Genomic DNA, 13142 nt, shown 5'->3' on the forward strand with positions numbered 1-13142 from the left:
TCATCACCTATTGCAAGAGGGAAGGCTTGCTTATCTGAGTCCGTGAAAAGCAGGAGCAGTACTTAAGCCAGAGCATGATTAAGATTTCACAAGACAGTCTCCCAAAGGATCCGGAGACAGCTAGCGCTGTACAGCTCCTGAGGCCAGACTTTGTGTTCAGTTTCAGGCAGCCAAGTAGTGATGGTAGTTACACCCACTTTGAGAGCCAATACTGCTCCTATTGAAGTGAATGGGAGTCACCTCAAAGCAGCCCCTAAAGGCATGTTCAGTCACACAGTCCGTGGTACTCAAATTACATACCAGAGAATGAAAAACCAGGATGTTGAGCCTGGGAAAGGTGGCATTCCTCTGTCATAACCATCTGCTGAACAAACACTTTTACTTATAGGGATGGGATGTACTATCCATTTGGATCCCAGCATGCTCCAGTGCTCCAGAGTTGTGGCCATTTAGAGTCAAACCTTGATTCTCCTCGTCAAGCCTGCAGAGTTTGGAATCAGACAGGTCAGGGGTTAATTGGCTAAGGGGTGTAAGCACCTGAGGCTGGCTGATTAACTTAACATTTACAGGTTACAGGCACAAGAGGTGGCAAGCAGTAGACTGGGCTTGAATTTAGATTCCACGCAAACTCAGAGTTAGCAAGACACTTTGCTTTGGCTGACCTCTAGAGCAAACGTTTCATTTCATACAGAGCCGGGGTCACCAACAGAGCCAGTGTTAGGGGCGGGCCGCGACCACATTTTGGATTTTGGCCCGAACCTCCCGAAACCTCCCCCCAGATTTTTTGCTTGACAAATTTTTGTGTTTTTTTTTTTTTTTAACTATCTGGCAACCCTACAGGTGAGCTTAGGACCGGCCCTGATTTCATACCCTTCTTCTACCCTTACAAGGAAATACAGCTTTTATCTCTGGCTTGGGGTTGGGATAGACACACCACTGAGAAGGGAGAGCCTACCCTGCAAGATTTATATCACTCTACCACAATTTTTCTGTATCTAGTGAAACCTACTTTAAATGCTATGAAATCTGCTTATGATAGGAGCTTGGCACTGTAACTGGGTCATGAGAGAATGACCCATTGTTGTCACAAACATATTGCTCAATTCTTGCAATAACTAAAATGATGTATAGGTGGATGAAGGAAATTAGACTACATCAACAGTTGCCTTCCATTTAGACAAATCTTTGTCACAGATATTTATGACTATTGCTAGTACACTTCTTACAAAGTAATTGAGAAGGCCCAAGCAACCAGAATAGTTGTCTTCCCTCAGACTTGATGAAAGACGGTGCCGCTTCACTGGATTTTATGGAGTAGAGCCCTTCCAGGTGTGGCCTCCATACTTTAGGTGGTGGCTCTGTAGCTGAATCTCCCCACTTCAAATTTTAATCAAACTTATACCTTCATGCTACATAAACAATGAAACTTAATGAACAGAATTAAAAGTTAATTAATTGTAAGCATAGTTAAACACAGCGATGCTTTGCCTCTTTTCCATAAAATCTGTCTACTGTTAAAAACTTGTCACTTTTTAATTCACTCTGCCTCTGGACTTTTAAATACCTCCTGCAAGTTTCATATTTCTACCATTTAATACAAATGTACAATATTTTCCCTCGCCCCTACCTTCTCCCTTGCTTTTTTCCTTTTATTTTATCGAAATGCAGAAAGCCACAACACAATCATAAAACCTATGACATGCATCTGTCAAATGTGACATTGCCATTATATAAAATTTTACAGGGTCACTGTGTAATACCTGCTATTAATTCATCAACAGTATACAGAGAGACTATACTGTGCTTTATCTCTGCTCAAATTCATATGGAGCTATTTTTAAAGTTCTATTCGTTTGCTGTCATTAATTTTTGTTCTAAGTAAGTGGAAGAATGCATTATGTTCAGGCTATATAGAGACAGTGATAAAAACACAAACTATTATTTCTGGAAGGTTGCAACATTACACTACTTTAGCTATTAAAATCCAGAACCTTAACATACAAGAACCAAAACAACAGTGAAAGAGAAAGAGAAAGAAGGCAGAAAACTACAAATTAGCCAGCATTAGATCCAGATAAGATGTTTTTCTACAAAGGCCTGTAAAGAGGACCAGAAAGCCCATTAAGAAGTTTAAGTGATAGCTTATAATTTTAAAACAGGTTATAATACACCAACCGCTTTTTTGGTGTTAAGGCATAGGATGGAGACTGATGAGCTCTGGGTTCAACTCGCTGGCTTTGTCTACACTGCAGGTTTCTGTGGCAGAGAATATGCTAATGATGGACTCATTAGCATGAGTCACAATGTCATTAGCATATTTTCTGCCAATGCTTTTTGCGCAAGGGGTTTTTGTGCAAAAAGAAGCAGTGTAGCCACTTCCGTTTTGCACAAAAAAATCCCCTTTTGTGCAAGAGCCTTATGCCTCGTGGTCATTAGCATACTTTTTTTTTTTATAATGGAGATTGCCTATCTCCTAGAACTGGAAGGGACCTTGAAAGGCCATCCAGTCCAGTCCCCTGCCTTCACAGCAGGACCAAGTACCACCCCTGACAAATTTTTGCCCCAAATGGCCTGGCAAGGATTGAACACAACCCTAGGTTTAGCAGGCCAATGCTCAAACCACTGAGCTCTCCCTCCCCCAAACACTTGTAGCCCTCTACTGCAAACACTTGTAGTGTAGACATAGCCTCTCTGTAGTCAGATCTCCCACCTGATACTCTTCCCTGCCCCCAAAGGAAGTTATGTGGGTAGGTCCATAAATACTTAAGGAATGCACTCATCCTGGGGATGGATGCTATATATGTACTGAGGTGGGGGACAAAAAGTTGCTCAAGAAAACCATGTCCAATATCATGATTCTATATGGGTGTAACTCTAAATTGAGTTACAGCTGGATAACTTGTATCTAAATATTTTGTAGTGACTGAAGTCTGTCATTCTATGAAAGGGTGGCTATCAATGGGAGCAGGAAATCAGTGGAGCCAGCATGTCCAGAGTGATTACTGACAAACTGATTGAAACTTTTCCCCCAAAAGGGATATCATGATACCACTTGTAGCCAGCCTTAATACTGATTGGTTTTACATAAAATATTTTTGTCCTTTTCATTTTGGCCACATTGCTCAAAACCAAAACCAAGAAGACCCATAAGTAGACATAGAATAAATGGCATAGTCACAGGTATACAAGGTGGCCAAATACCAAATTTATCAATTTTGAATGATTCCTATGAGAGAGAACAACTATTGGGTTTGCTGTTTCATTTTCAGTTAGGTTTGGGGTAAAATTTTCATAAGCACCCCTGCCGAGCTTAAATTCCATCGACTTTCAATTATATTATGTGACTTTCACTTGGGCTCCAGAGTCACATAGGCATGTTTGAGAATTTTACACTTTTCCTTTAAATCCACGTATGGAAAACAATGATGACACATTTTGGATTTTTTTCAGAAAGTGAGGCATGATGGTCAGAGAATAATCCTAGCATCTAGACATGTCAGAAAACAATGTTAATTATAATACATGTTTTGTTATTTATTGCTACAGAATCTTTGCACTTATATAGCCTCCTTCATCATAACAAAAGTGTGAAAGTGGGCCATTTTTGAGCTTGTAATGATATGTGGAAAGCATTGATTTCCATGGCTTTTTGCATCCCATTTCACACAGTTCTAACAAACAAGCAGAGTCTCAACACAAATATAAATACAGTGTGTCAAATAAGAAATAATATGTAGTCCCCTTACTAAAGGGGCCTCTGTTTTATTCTGAAAAAACTCTGTGTGCTACAATCCAGACTACAATTCCCATGAGCCCTTGGAAAAAACGGGAAAGAAGGACTCTTGTGTGAGAGTGGACTGCTCTCTCCATGTGCTTGAAGAAGAGGCCTAGCAGTCTGGGACTCTGCCTTGGAGTTTGGAACCAAAGGGAGAGCCAGGCTGTTGTCAAGGTCATTGACTCAGTGGAGGGGCTGTTGGAGTGTAGCTACTGGATGCCTTTTGGAACTGGGAGTTAGCAGGCTGCTTCCTATAGGCACAGCATGAGGCAGTAAATTTTGGGCCTTGTTGGAAAAGTGCTGCCTGGGACAGAGCTGTTATTTAGCCTGGACCAAATCCTCACTACAGCTGCAACATCAGCGCACCAACGCAAGCAAGTCTGGGACTGAGTCTAGGAGTGTGCATGCTCTGGAGTGGGGTCACTGTTGTCTAGCTATATAAGCTTCAATTATTGATATGTGTTTGTTAATGCTATTCATTGCTAATCTGTTAATCCCTGTTTATTTAAGTTAAGTAAAGATTGTTTATTTTAAAGTGTTCTATTAGATCCAGATTTATGCTGGAATGAGTATATTCCTGGAGGCTCTCAAGGCACACCAGTGTGTGTACAAGGCCAGCCAGGTGGAGGCACCACCATTTTACATTCATTGCCAGCAAGGGACTGCAGCAAGGGCGTGGATAGGGCTTTCCCCAACTAGACACCATCACCAATGGGGTGCTCAGGATCTCTTTTAGGTTAAAACACCAGGCGCCCAGGCACACCTGTGAGTGTGACCTGCTCCCCAGTAACCCGGGGAGGAAAAAAGGGGATTACAATAGATATTAGCTTGACAGTATCTTGGGTATTTGAGTTTTCATAGTACAACATGTACTAGTAGTATGTTTTACTCATATTAGAGAGTTTAACCAGTTGGAGGCCCAATCTAAAATAATATTTGAATTGCCTGAGACATGTTGAAAGTTTTAAGTGTAATATTTGGTAAAGTGCAATCTTATTCATCCGCACTTTGATGAATTGAGAACATGAATTGTATAGAAAGAAATTATTGTATTCTCAAGCTGAACTTAAACGAGGAGTGCAGGGAAGCATTTCAGGTCAATTGCTTTCATAAATTCAGGTACTGATTCATACGGTGTATATACCTGCTATGGTTTTCTTTTCTGTGCACTGTATAATGTATAACCTTTAAATGTATAAGAGGCAGCTGCCATCTTGTGAGGCAGATTTGATGACACATTCTACACTGTGCTCTCTCAAGGTAAATTTGCTTTGCTTTCTGCTGTTGCTCATGAATCTCCAATACACACTATGCAGGCTGAAGTACAGGGCTGTTCTTTGTGCATGGAAAAACGTAACTATAAAGAAGCCCTTCCTGTTTGTACCCTGAAAACCACATTCCTTTTCATTGTCAGTGTCCTCTTGAAGGTAGAAGGGCACCTCAGAGTCACAAACTTACTGACAGTGAATCCAAGCTAATGCCTGAAAAATGGGCCCGCAGAGACAAAATGACAGCAGCCTGAACCACTGCCATATAAAATACTTTTAATCCTCTAATTGTTGGGAACAATAGAACATATGGACAGCACGGAGCTCTTGCCAACCCCAGAGAGCTAGGCACCTCTAACAAGCCGGAGTCAATCTTTGTCTATCGCCCTAGAAGAATACTTTGCAATGATTACAAATTTGCTCCAGCAAAACGTGCCTCTCGGCATTAGACTTGCTGGATGAGTGTTTACTGTGAGGTGTCTGCTTGAGGCTGAGTGCCATTGTTGCCTGCAGAACACCCATACTTAGGGTACAAATAAAATGAGGAGCATCTTACTTTCCACTAAAAACCTCTGATTGCATGGCACTCACTTAAAATTCTGATTAAAAGAGAACATCCAGGAAGCCTGCAGTGAATGCAAAAGAATAAACAGGCATATTGTTAGCTCTATTTTGTGCAGATAAGCCACCAGAAAGATGTTAGTCACAGAGCAAAGCACTGAAGGATGACACTCTGTAAAACATCAGATTTTGTACATCTTTTATATCAGCATATCACAAATGCTTTTTAATCCACTCTGCTTTTAAATACAGGTACCGTGTGTAAGCTCCATGAAGCATCTTGATAGATCTGAAAGGGCAGAAATGAATATGATAAAGGCCAGTAATGGGGAGAGTGACTAAACACATGGAAAACAGGCAGACTTGGGGCTTTGTCTTGGGGAAGTGACTTTGGCAACATCATTCTTTTTGTGATTAATTTCATGGTATATCAGCACTATCCACTGTGGTAGAAGTGAATATATTTAGACGTGGGACTTGTTTATACAGTTTCTGAAGGAGCCAGTTGTCCATTTCTAGTTTTCAGATGGTGTTTGGCACGTGTCAGGGAGTCAGCAATTTGCAGAAAGTGAAGGACGGTGTTCCACATGTTGAAAGCCATATGGGAGGGCAGATCTATCAATCGCTATGGAAGGGGAAGAGAGACAAAAATTAGCCTGGTACAAAGGAGTATTAACAATGGCAGGAGTACAGCATAAAAGAAGCGCATGCAATATATCCATGTGAGAATCTTAAAGGTGAGATTTTTTGCTTATTCTGAAATGGACAGAATATGCAACAAGATCTTAAAGTGGTTCATTAGTCTGGGATGCAAATAAAAAACTAGATAATGCCCTTTACAAGAAAATGTTTTTCTTGTATAGTGCTTTTCATCTGAAGAGCTCAAAGTACTATAAAGCATCACTAGCCTCATTTTACAGATGCGGAAACTGAGGCATGGGGGGGGGGGTAAAATGATTTGCCCATGGTAACCTAAAAGGCCCAGGTCTCCAGTGTTTCAATCCAGTGTTCGGTCCTCTTAAATAATCTGGAATAAGTGGACCTGAAGGATGTAATATACAGGTTTTACACTATCCCAGTCTCCTTCTCCACATTGTGTTGCCTCCATTATCACTGCTTCCACATTTGATGTTTGATTGTTATTTTCTTGTATTAAGCTAAAACAATACTATGTGCAATAGTCAATCTCCCCCTCCCCCCACCCAAGAATTGGAAAAGGTACAGAGAAGGGCAATAAAAATGATCAGGGTTGTGGAACGGCTTCCATATGAGGATACTTAAAAAGAAAAACCCAGGTCTGTTCATCTTAGAAAAGAGATGACTAAGACTGTGATTTATCTCATCACCTAACACAAGGACCAGGGGTCACTCATTGATATTAATAGGTAGTAAGTTTAAAACAAATATACGGAAGTACATAGTCACACAATGCATTGTCAACCTGTACAATTTGTTGCCATGGGATATTGTGAAGACTAATAGTATAATTAATTTTTTTAAATAATTAGATAATCAGGTTATTAAAAGGAGGTTAAGTCCTTCAATTGCTATCAGCTAAGATGGTCCTGGATGTAACCTCTGGTTGTCCAAAAATTTCTGATTGCTAGAAGCTGAGACTGGACAACTGGGGATAGATGAGTTGATAATTTCCCTATTCTATTCATTTTCTCTGAAGTATCTGGCTCTGGCAACTGTTGAACAATAGGATGTAGGACTAGATGGACTTCTGGTCTGACCCAATATGGCCACTCTTATGTTTTTATGTTCTAAATAATACAGAAGCTGCTACTGGTTCTATACAAAAATACTATTAATTATGACTAGGAATGAGCCTTAAAACAGTAAATAAAACCCTCCAATCACATTTAATAATATTTGCCAAATTCTTCTGTTTCCTGTTGCTGACTCCGAGTGTTGTCAGGGTTGTGAACTAGCAAAAACTCCTGGTTTGTTTCAGCCCTCAGCTATCTCAGGGGAGTCTGTAATTCCAGAGCCTTGTGGAGCTGTATTCACTAGCTATCCCAAGTATGACAAAAAGGTCCCATGTGAAAGGGCACATTTCTTAGTCTGCAAGATTTGTGCCCGCTCTTCTGTGCTTTTCTCCAGTGGGTAAGAGAATGAGAATGCCAGGATGCTGCCTCTTGGCAGCCGGAGCAGACTAAACAATTTCTTAGGGCCCCCAACCAACTCAAGGGGCTATTCATTTTTTATTATGTGTTGTGGCAGGGGAAAGGGGAGGAAAAAATATTCCTACTAAGGACCTGCAGTGGGCTGGCATTGCGTCAGCTTGACAGCACAGTCGGGCAGACAGTAGCCTCACAACATCAAGCAGTGTTTCCTGAGGAGTAGGAAGGTGAGGCCTATGGCTGTCAGTGCTGCAGAACACCCCCAGACAGTTGTGACAAGGCAAGGTGGGGACACAACCCACCACTGAGTTAGGTTGATGGTTTGAGCTGAACCTACCAGGGACTCAGCTTGTTGTTCCATCCTCAACGGCAAAGTGAGGGTTAGCCTGTCTCCTGTTACATTGGGAAAATTCAGAAGGGGGCGGGAGATGGAAATCTCTGTATCTACAGCTTGATGAAGCAAAGCTGTATTTAATTCTGGTAGCTGTTGGGCTATGCAGTACTCATTAGGCGTGGCTCAGCACATTGGATGAGATTTGCTGCTGTGTGGAGGACCCATGCAAAGCCTGGGCACCACTTACCTCCAGCTGAAGCCTTCAAACCTGGGCCCATGTGTGGTTCACTGTAAGTCATGCACAGGGCTTGGGGCTAGAGTGGCCATTTGTCCTCTTTTATAGAGGACAGTTCTTCTTTTTTTGCTATTCTGTCCTCTATTGGTACAAAACAGGACTCCTTTGTGTCCTCCATTTTGCTCTTGAGACCAGAGGTGAAAGTAAGCCAGTGTACTCTGGACTCAGCTGCTCCCAGCTGGGCTCCTGGGATCTCCTTCAGGCTTCCTTGCTAAGCAGCAAGTAGCCAGGCAGGTAAAAGGGGCTAGTTAGGGGGTGTACACCCCCCCGCCCATCTGGAGCTGCTCCAGTCCCTAGCCCCACCATCTCCCTGAGGCCCTTTTGGTAGAGGAGGCAAGGGGGAACTGAAGCTGCACATACTGGATCTTCTTCCTCTGCCTTTATCAGGGAGCTAGGGGAAAGTGCTCAGCTTGTGCCTTCCTCTCACTCCCAGCTACTAAGGGGAGGGCACAGGAGGAATGCAGCAAGCTGTGAACTTTCCCCTCACTCTATGATAGTCAGAGGAAGAAAGAGAGGAGCAGAAGCTTGGTATGTGGGTCTGCAGCCTCCCTTGCTCTCCTGAAATAGCACCTTTCCCCTCACACACACCCCTATATCCCTCCCCCCACCACAGTCCTGACACCAGAACCCCCCACATTTCTCTGCTCTGGGCCCCCTATGCACAAAATGCAACCATCCTCTCTTCTTGAGGTACCTACAGGGGGATTGTGAGTGTGAGCAATTTGCCTCTGCACCAAAATTCAAGCTATTGAAACTTGCGAATGAAAGACTTTGAGAGACTCTGCATTCAGTTTTTGCTAGGGGACAATCTGTTTTTCTGATATCTTGGGATAAAAATAACTCCCATTGCTGTGCTATTCCAGAGGCATGAAAGGTAAACTATGCAGGAGGGAAGAAAAGGATAATATTACTCCAACACTGTCACTTTCACAGATGCCAGCACCATCTCTGGATGCAGAGCCCTCCTGAAGAACAACTAAGTACAGGCAGGCATAGTCTGTCATGCTAGAAGAAACATTCCTGTAACGTAGGGTGACCAGACAGCAAAGATGAAAAATTGGAACAACCCCCGGACTGTCTCTATAAAATCAGAACATCTGGTCACCCTAATGTAGCATTCTCTTTGATCTTGTAAATGGGGAGACTTTTTAAAAAGAAAGCGGAGCTTGCTTACCGGGCAGATAGTTCCAAACTCCCACAGCTCTAGTATTTTTATAGTAACACTGGGCTATGCAGAAGTCAGGGAATTTCAATACCCACACATCCTCATTGAATATTAATGCCAGAACCATAACAATGGTGGCTAATAATGCAGCTGCCATGTGAATTACACATCAATATTAATGAAGCCTTTGTTAACATTCAGTATTCTTCCCTTTCTGTGCCGCTGCCAGGATTTTTGACCAGCTTATGCCAATAACACTGATTTAGTTTTAATTTAAGTATACGTTTTTGAAATCAGTGCTTTCTGAAATGCCTGTGAGCTGCTTCAGGTTGATATCTATTTCATGGTAGGGCTGCTTTGGATGGCTCTTCCTTTGGTTTTCTCCCCCTTCACATGGCAGGTGTCGCTTTATCTGTTTACACGTCTTAAAAGTAATGCAGAGAGGACTCCCTTTTTCATTTCAAAATGTTATTACAAAAGGCTTCAGACACAGGCTCTGAAACAATCATTCACAATCACCTAAGGTTCCCATTCTTCCTGACATCAACCATATAAAAAAAAGGTTCAGCAATGAGAAATAAAGACTTGTACTTCCCTTCTCAGTCACTAGCCCGTGGTACAGTTTGCTACACAAGTTCATGCTGGAATCTGTTCTTCCTGATAACAAGAAATTGTTCCAGAGCTTTGAACCTTCATATGAAATTTAAATGGGACTGCCAGAAGCATTACCTTATTAATAACAGTAGAAAAGCATCATCACTAATTATTGTGAGCTTCATTTGCATTTTCTAAACATTTACATTATTTAATCTAACTATGTAACAGATGCTTGCATGATTTCCCAACTCAGCTCTTTTCCAAACTGCATACCCAACATCAGAAAATAGTAAGTGCTGTGTTGGGCTACCCCTGTCAGATGCAGAATTGTATCCGAAAAGGGATTTCATCATGCACAGAGTGTTCAAGAAGTAGTAGATATTTCTGAGGACCACAGAACCACTAACTCCGCACAGCCAATGAACCTGGTGGAGTACTGCACCAACTGATCCCATTTGAGTAGTGGATCCATCAAGAGATCTGCAACAAATTATTTCTTTCAAAGAAGGATTTACACTAATCTAATTTAGACAAAGCCAGTGTAAAATCATAGCGGGACTTATGCTCATCTAAATATACACAATACAAAACTGCTGCTGCTAAGTCGCTGCGGCAATGCTTTGGCACACCAGGGGGGCTGATGTGTGATCCCTCTGCCCTTGAAGAGAATGCCATTCAGATCCCAGTGGTGCCAGTCGGATTAAGACTTGAAATTGCATGTTTAGCAGTGAACGTCTGGATTTCAATTGCCCAGGAAAAGGTTATTCCTTGCAACAGTTGCCCACTGGAAAGGAAATAACTCACTCTGGTTAAGATGCTCTGAGGTAGCCAAATAAGTAATTGCACTATTGAATAACATCCAGAAGAACATGGTAGCTTTTCGTCCCACAATAATTAAGGGACAGCGAGTAGCAGAGGAAAGCAAACAAAGACCCAAATGTGGCCAAACATCGTTAGTGCTCACTCTGAGGCAGGGGTGGGCAATAATTTTAGAAGGGGAGCCACTTCACAAATTTTTTAAGTGGCCCTGGGCTGGCCTGGAAGGGATAGGGCCTCAGGTGGAAGTGACAGAGCCAGACCCTGACTGACCTGAGCATGGGGGAGTATGTGAAGTCTTTGCTCCCACCCCCTCCTTTCCTCTAGGTGCCTGCACCCTGGCAGTAGGAGGAGACTTTGCATGCTTCCCCCTCCTCCCGGCCCTGATTGGCTTTTTCAGCTGGCGGTTCACTCTAAGTGCCATGTGTCCCTTGCAGGGTGGGAGCAGGGCGAGAGGAGACTTTGTGTGCTCCCTCCTAAAGCCAATCAGAGCCTGTTCACCTGGCAATTCACTCTAAGCGTCGCTCGCTCCTGGCTAGGGAGGAGACTTTGCATGCTCCTCCATCCCCGGGCCCTGATTGGCCTGGGGGCAGGAGAGTGGCAAGGCATCCGTGGACTGGATCAATTTGTGTGGTGGGCTGGTTTCAGCCCACAGAGGCTCTCTTGCCCACCCCTGTTCTAAGCGGTCCCTTTCATTGTAAGTTTAAGATTATAATGATAAAATGTCAATGCTAGTGATAGTCAAGAACACATTAACACACTGCCATTGTTTTTCTACAGGACAATACTAGGAGTCACTTTTTAGTAGGCATTTATTGGGAACAGACTTCCAGTGAAACATTCATTTCTAACCATAGCCATCAATCTCACCCTTAACAGAATACCATCAGTTTTTAAAGCACAGCATAAGGTGTTCTAAAAATTAGCTTCGAGTACTTGACTGGGAGTCAGGAGATTTTATTTCTGTTCCCAGTTCTCCACTGATTTACTGTGTAGATTCAGGGTAAGTTATTTAGTCCTCCACTTTTCTGCCTCTGGTTCCTCCTCTATAAAGTGGTCATGATAATCCTTATCTTCCTCAATGGGTCATTTGAGGGAAAGTTCACTGATTTCATGAAAGCACTTTGTGGCACTGCACTGCAAGCAATGATAGAAATCTAAAGTATTGTTAGACTCTTGTTAGTTTTCTTAAATCCAGGCCCTTCTACTAGCAAGGAGCGCCTTGTAAATGTCTGTTCAACACTGCCTGAAATGGCAGGGCACATTTTCGATTCAAATCTCTCCTAACTTCAGTTTAGAAGAACTGAAAATTGTGGTACACTCTGAGCATCAAAGATTCAGGAGCAAGGAAGAAAAATAGAGGGATTGAAATAGGATGGAAAGCGATTCCTTTGCTGTGAAGCCCCCAGACCTCAATCCTACACGTTTCATGTATGTGCTTAACTTTATGTGTGTGAGTAACTTGATTGACCTAGCCATGTAAATCAAACGCATGCATAGAAGTTAGCAGGAACAGAAGCCTCGCTGCAACTAAAATAGTCAACTTCCTTGTTTCCCCACCATTTCCCCATTTGAAGCACTGCAAAGAAATATTTTTGACAAGCACCATCCTTTCTCATTTCACACACCAGGCAGAATGGAGAAAATGATTTCTAGTGCTGTCAGGATAGACAGCTGGAACAAAAATCTTTGTTCAAAACTCAGAATCAAGCGGAGTACCCCAAGCATCAGTTCTAAGGCCAGTTTTGTTCAACATCTTTGTTAATGACCTGGATGAGGGGATGGATTGCATCCTTAGCAAGTTTGCAGATGACACTAAGCTAGGGGGAGAGGTAGATATGTTGAAGGGTAGGGTTAGGGTCCAGCGTGACCAAGACAAATTGGAAGATTGGGCCAAAAGAAATCTGATGAGATTCAGCAAGTACAAATGCAGAGTCCTGCACTCGGGATGGAAGAATCCCAAGCATTGTTACAGGCTCGGGATCAACTGGCAAAGTAGCAGTTCAGCAGAAAAGGACCTGGGGATTACAGTGGATGAGAAACTGGATATGAGTCAAGAGTGTGCCCTTGTAGCCGAAAAGGCCAATGGCATATTAGAGTACATTAGGAGGAGCATTGCCAGCAGAACTAGAGAAGTGATTATTCCCCTTTATTTAGCACTGGTGAGGCCATATCTGGAGTATTGCTCCTACTCTGGGTTCCCCA

At 42.6% G+C, this 13142-nt stretch overlaps 1 long non-coding RNA gene across 1 annotated transcript in view; it reads right to left on the minus strand.

Annotated features, from left to right (window-relative positions):
• Positions 1-5692: 5692 nt before the first annotated feature.
• LOC112544776 (uncharacterized) overlaps positions 5693-13142 on the minus strand; it is a 237484-nt gene continuing 230034 nt past the window's right edge. Inside the window, exon 3 of the long non-coding RNA XR_012903131.1 lies at positions 5693-6229. This is a non-coding gene — a long non-coding RNA (uncharacterized LOC112544776). The remainder of the gene's footprint in view (positions 6230-13142) is intronic.

This window comes from Pelodiscus sinensis, chromosome 4 (assembly GCF_049634645.1).
Source record: "Pelodiscus sinensis isolate JC-2024 chromosome 4, ASM4963464v1, whole genome shotgun sequence".
Lineage (NCBI taxonomy): Eukaryota > Metazoa > Chordata > Testudines > Trionychidae > Pelodiscus > Pelodiscus sinensis.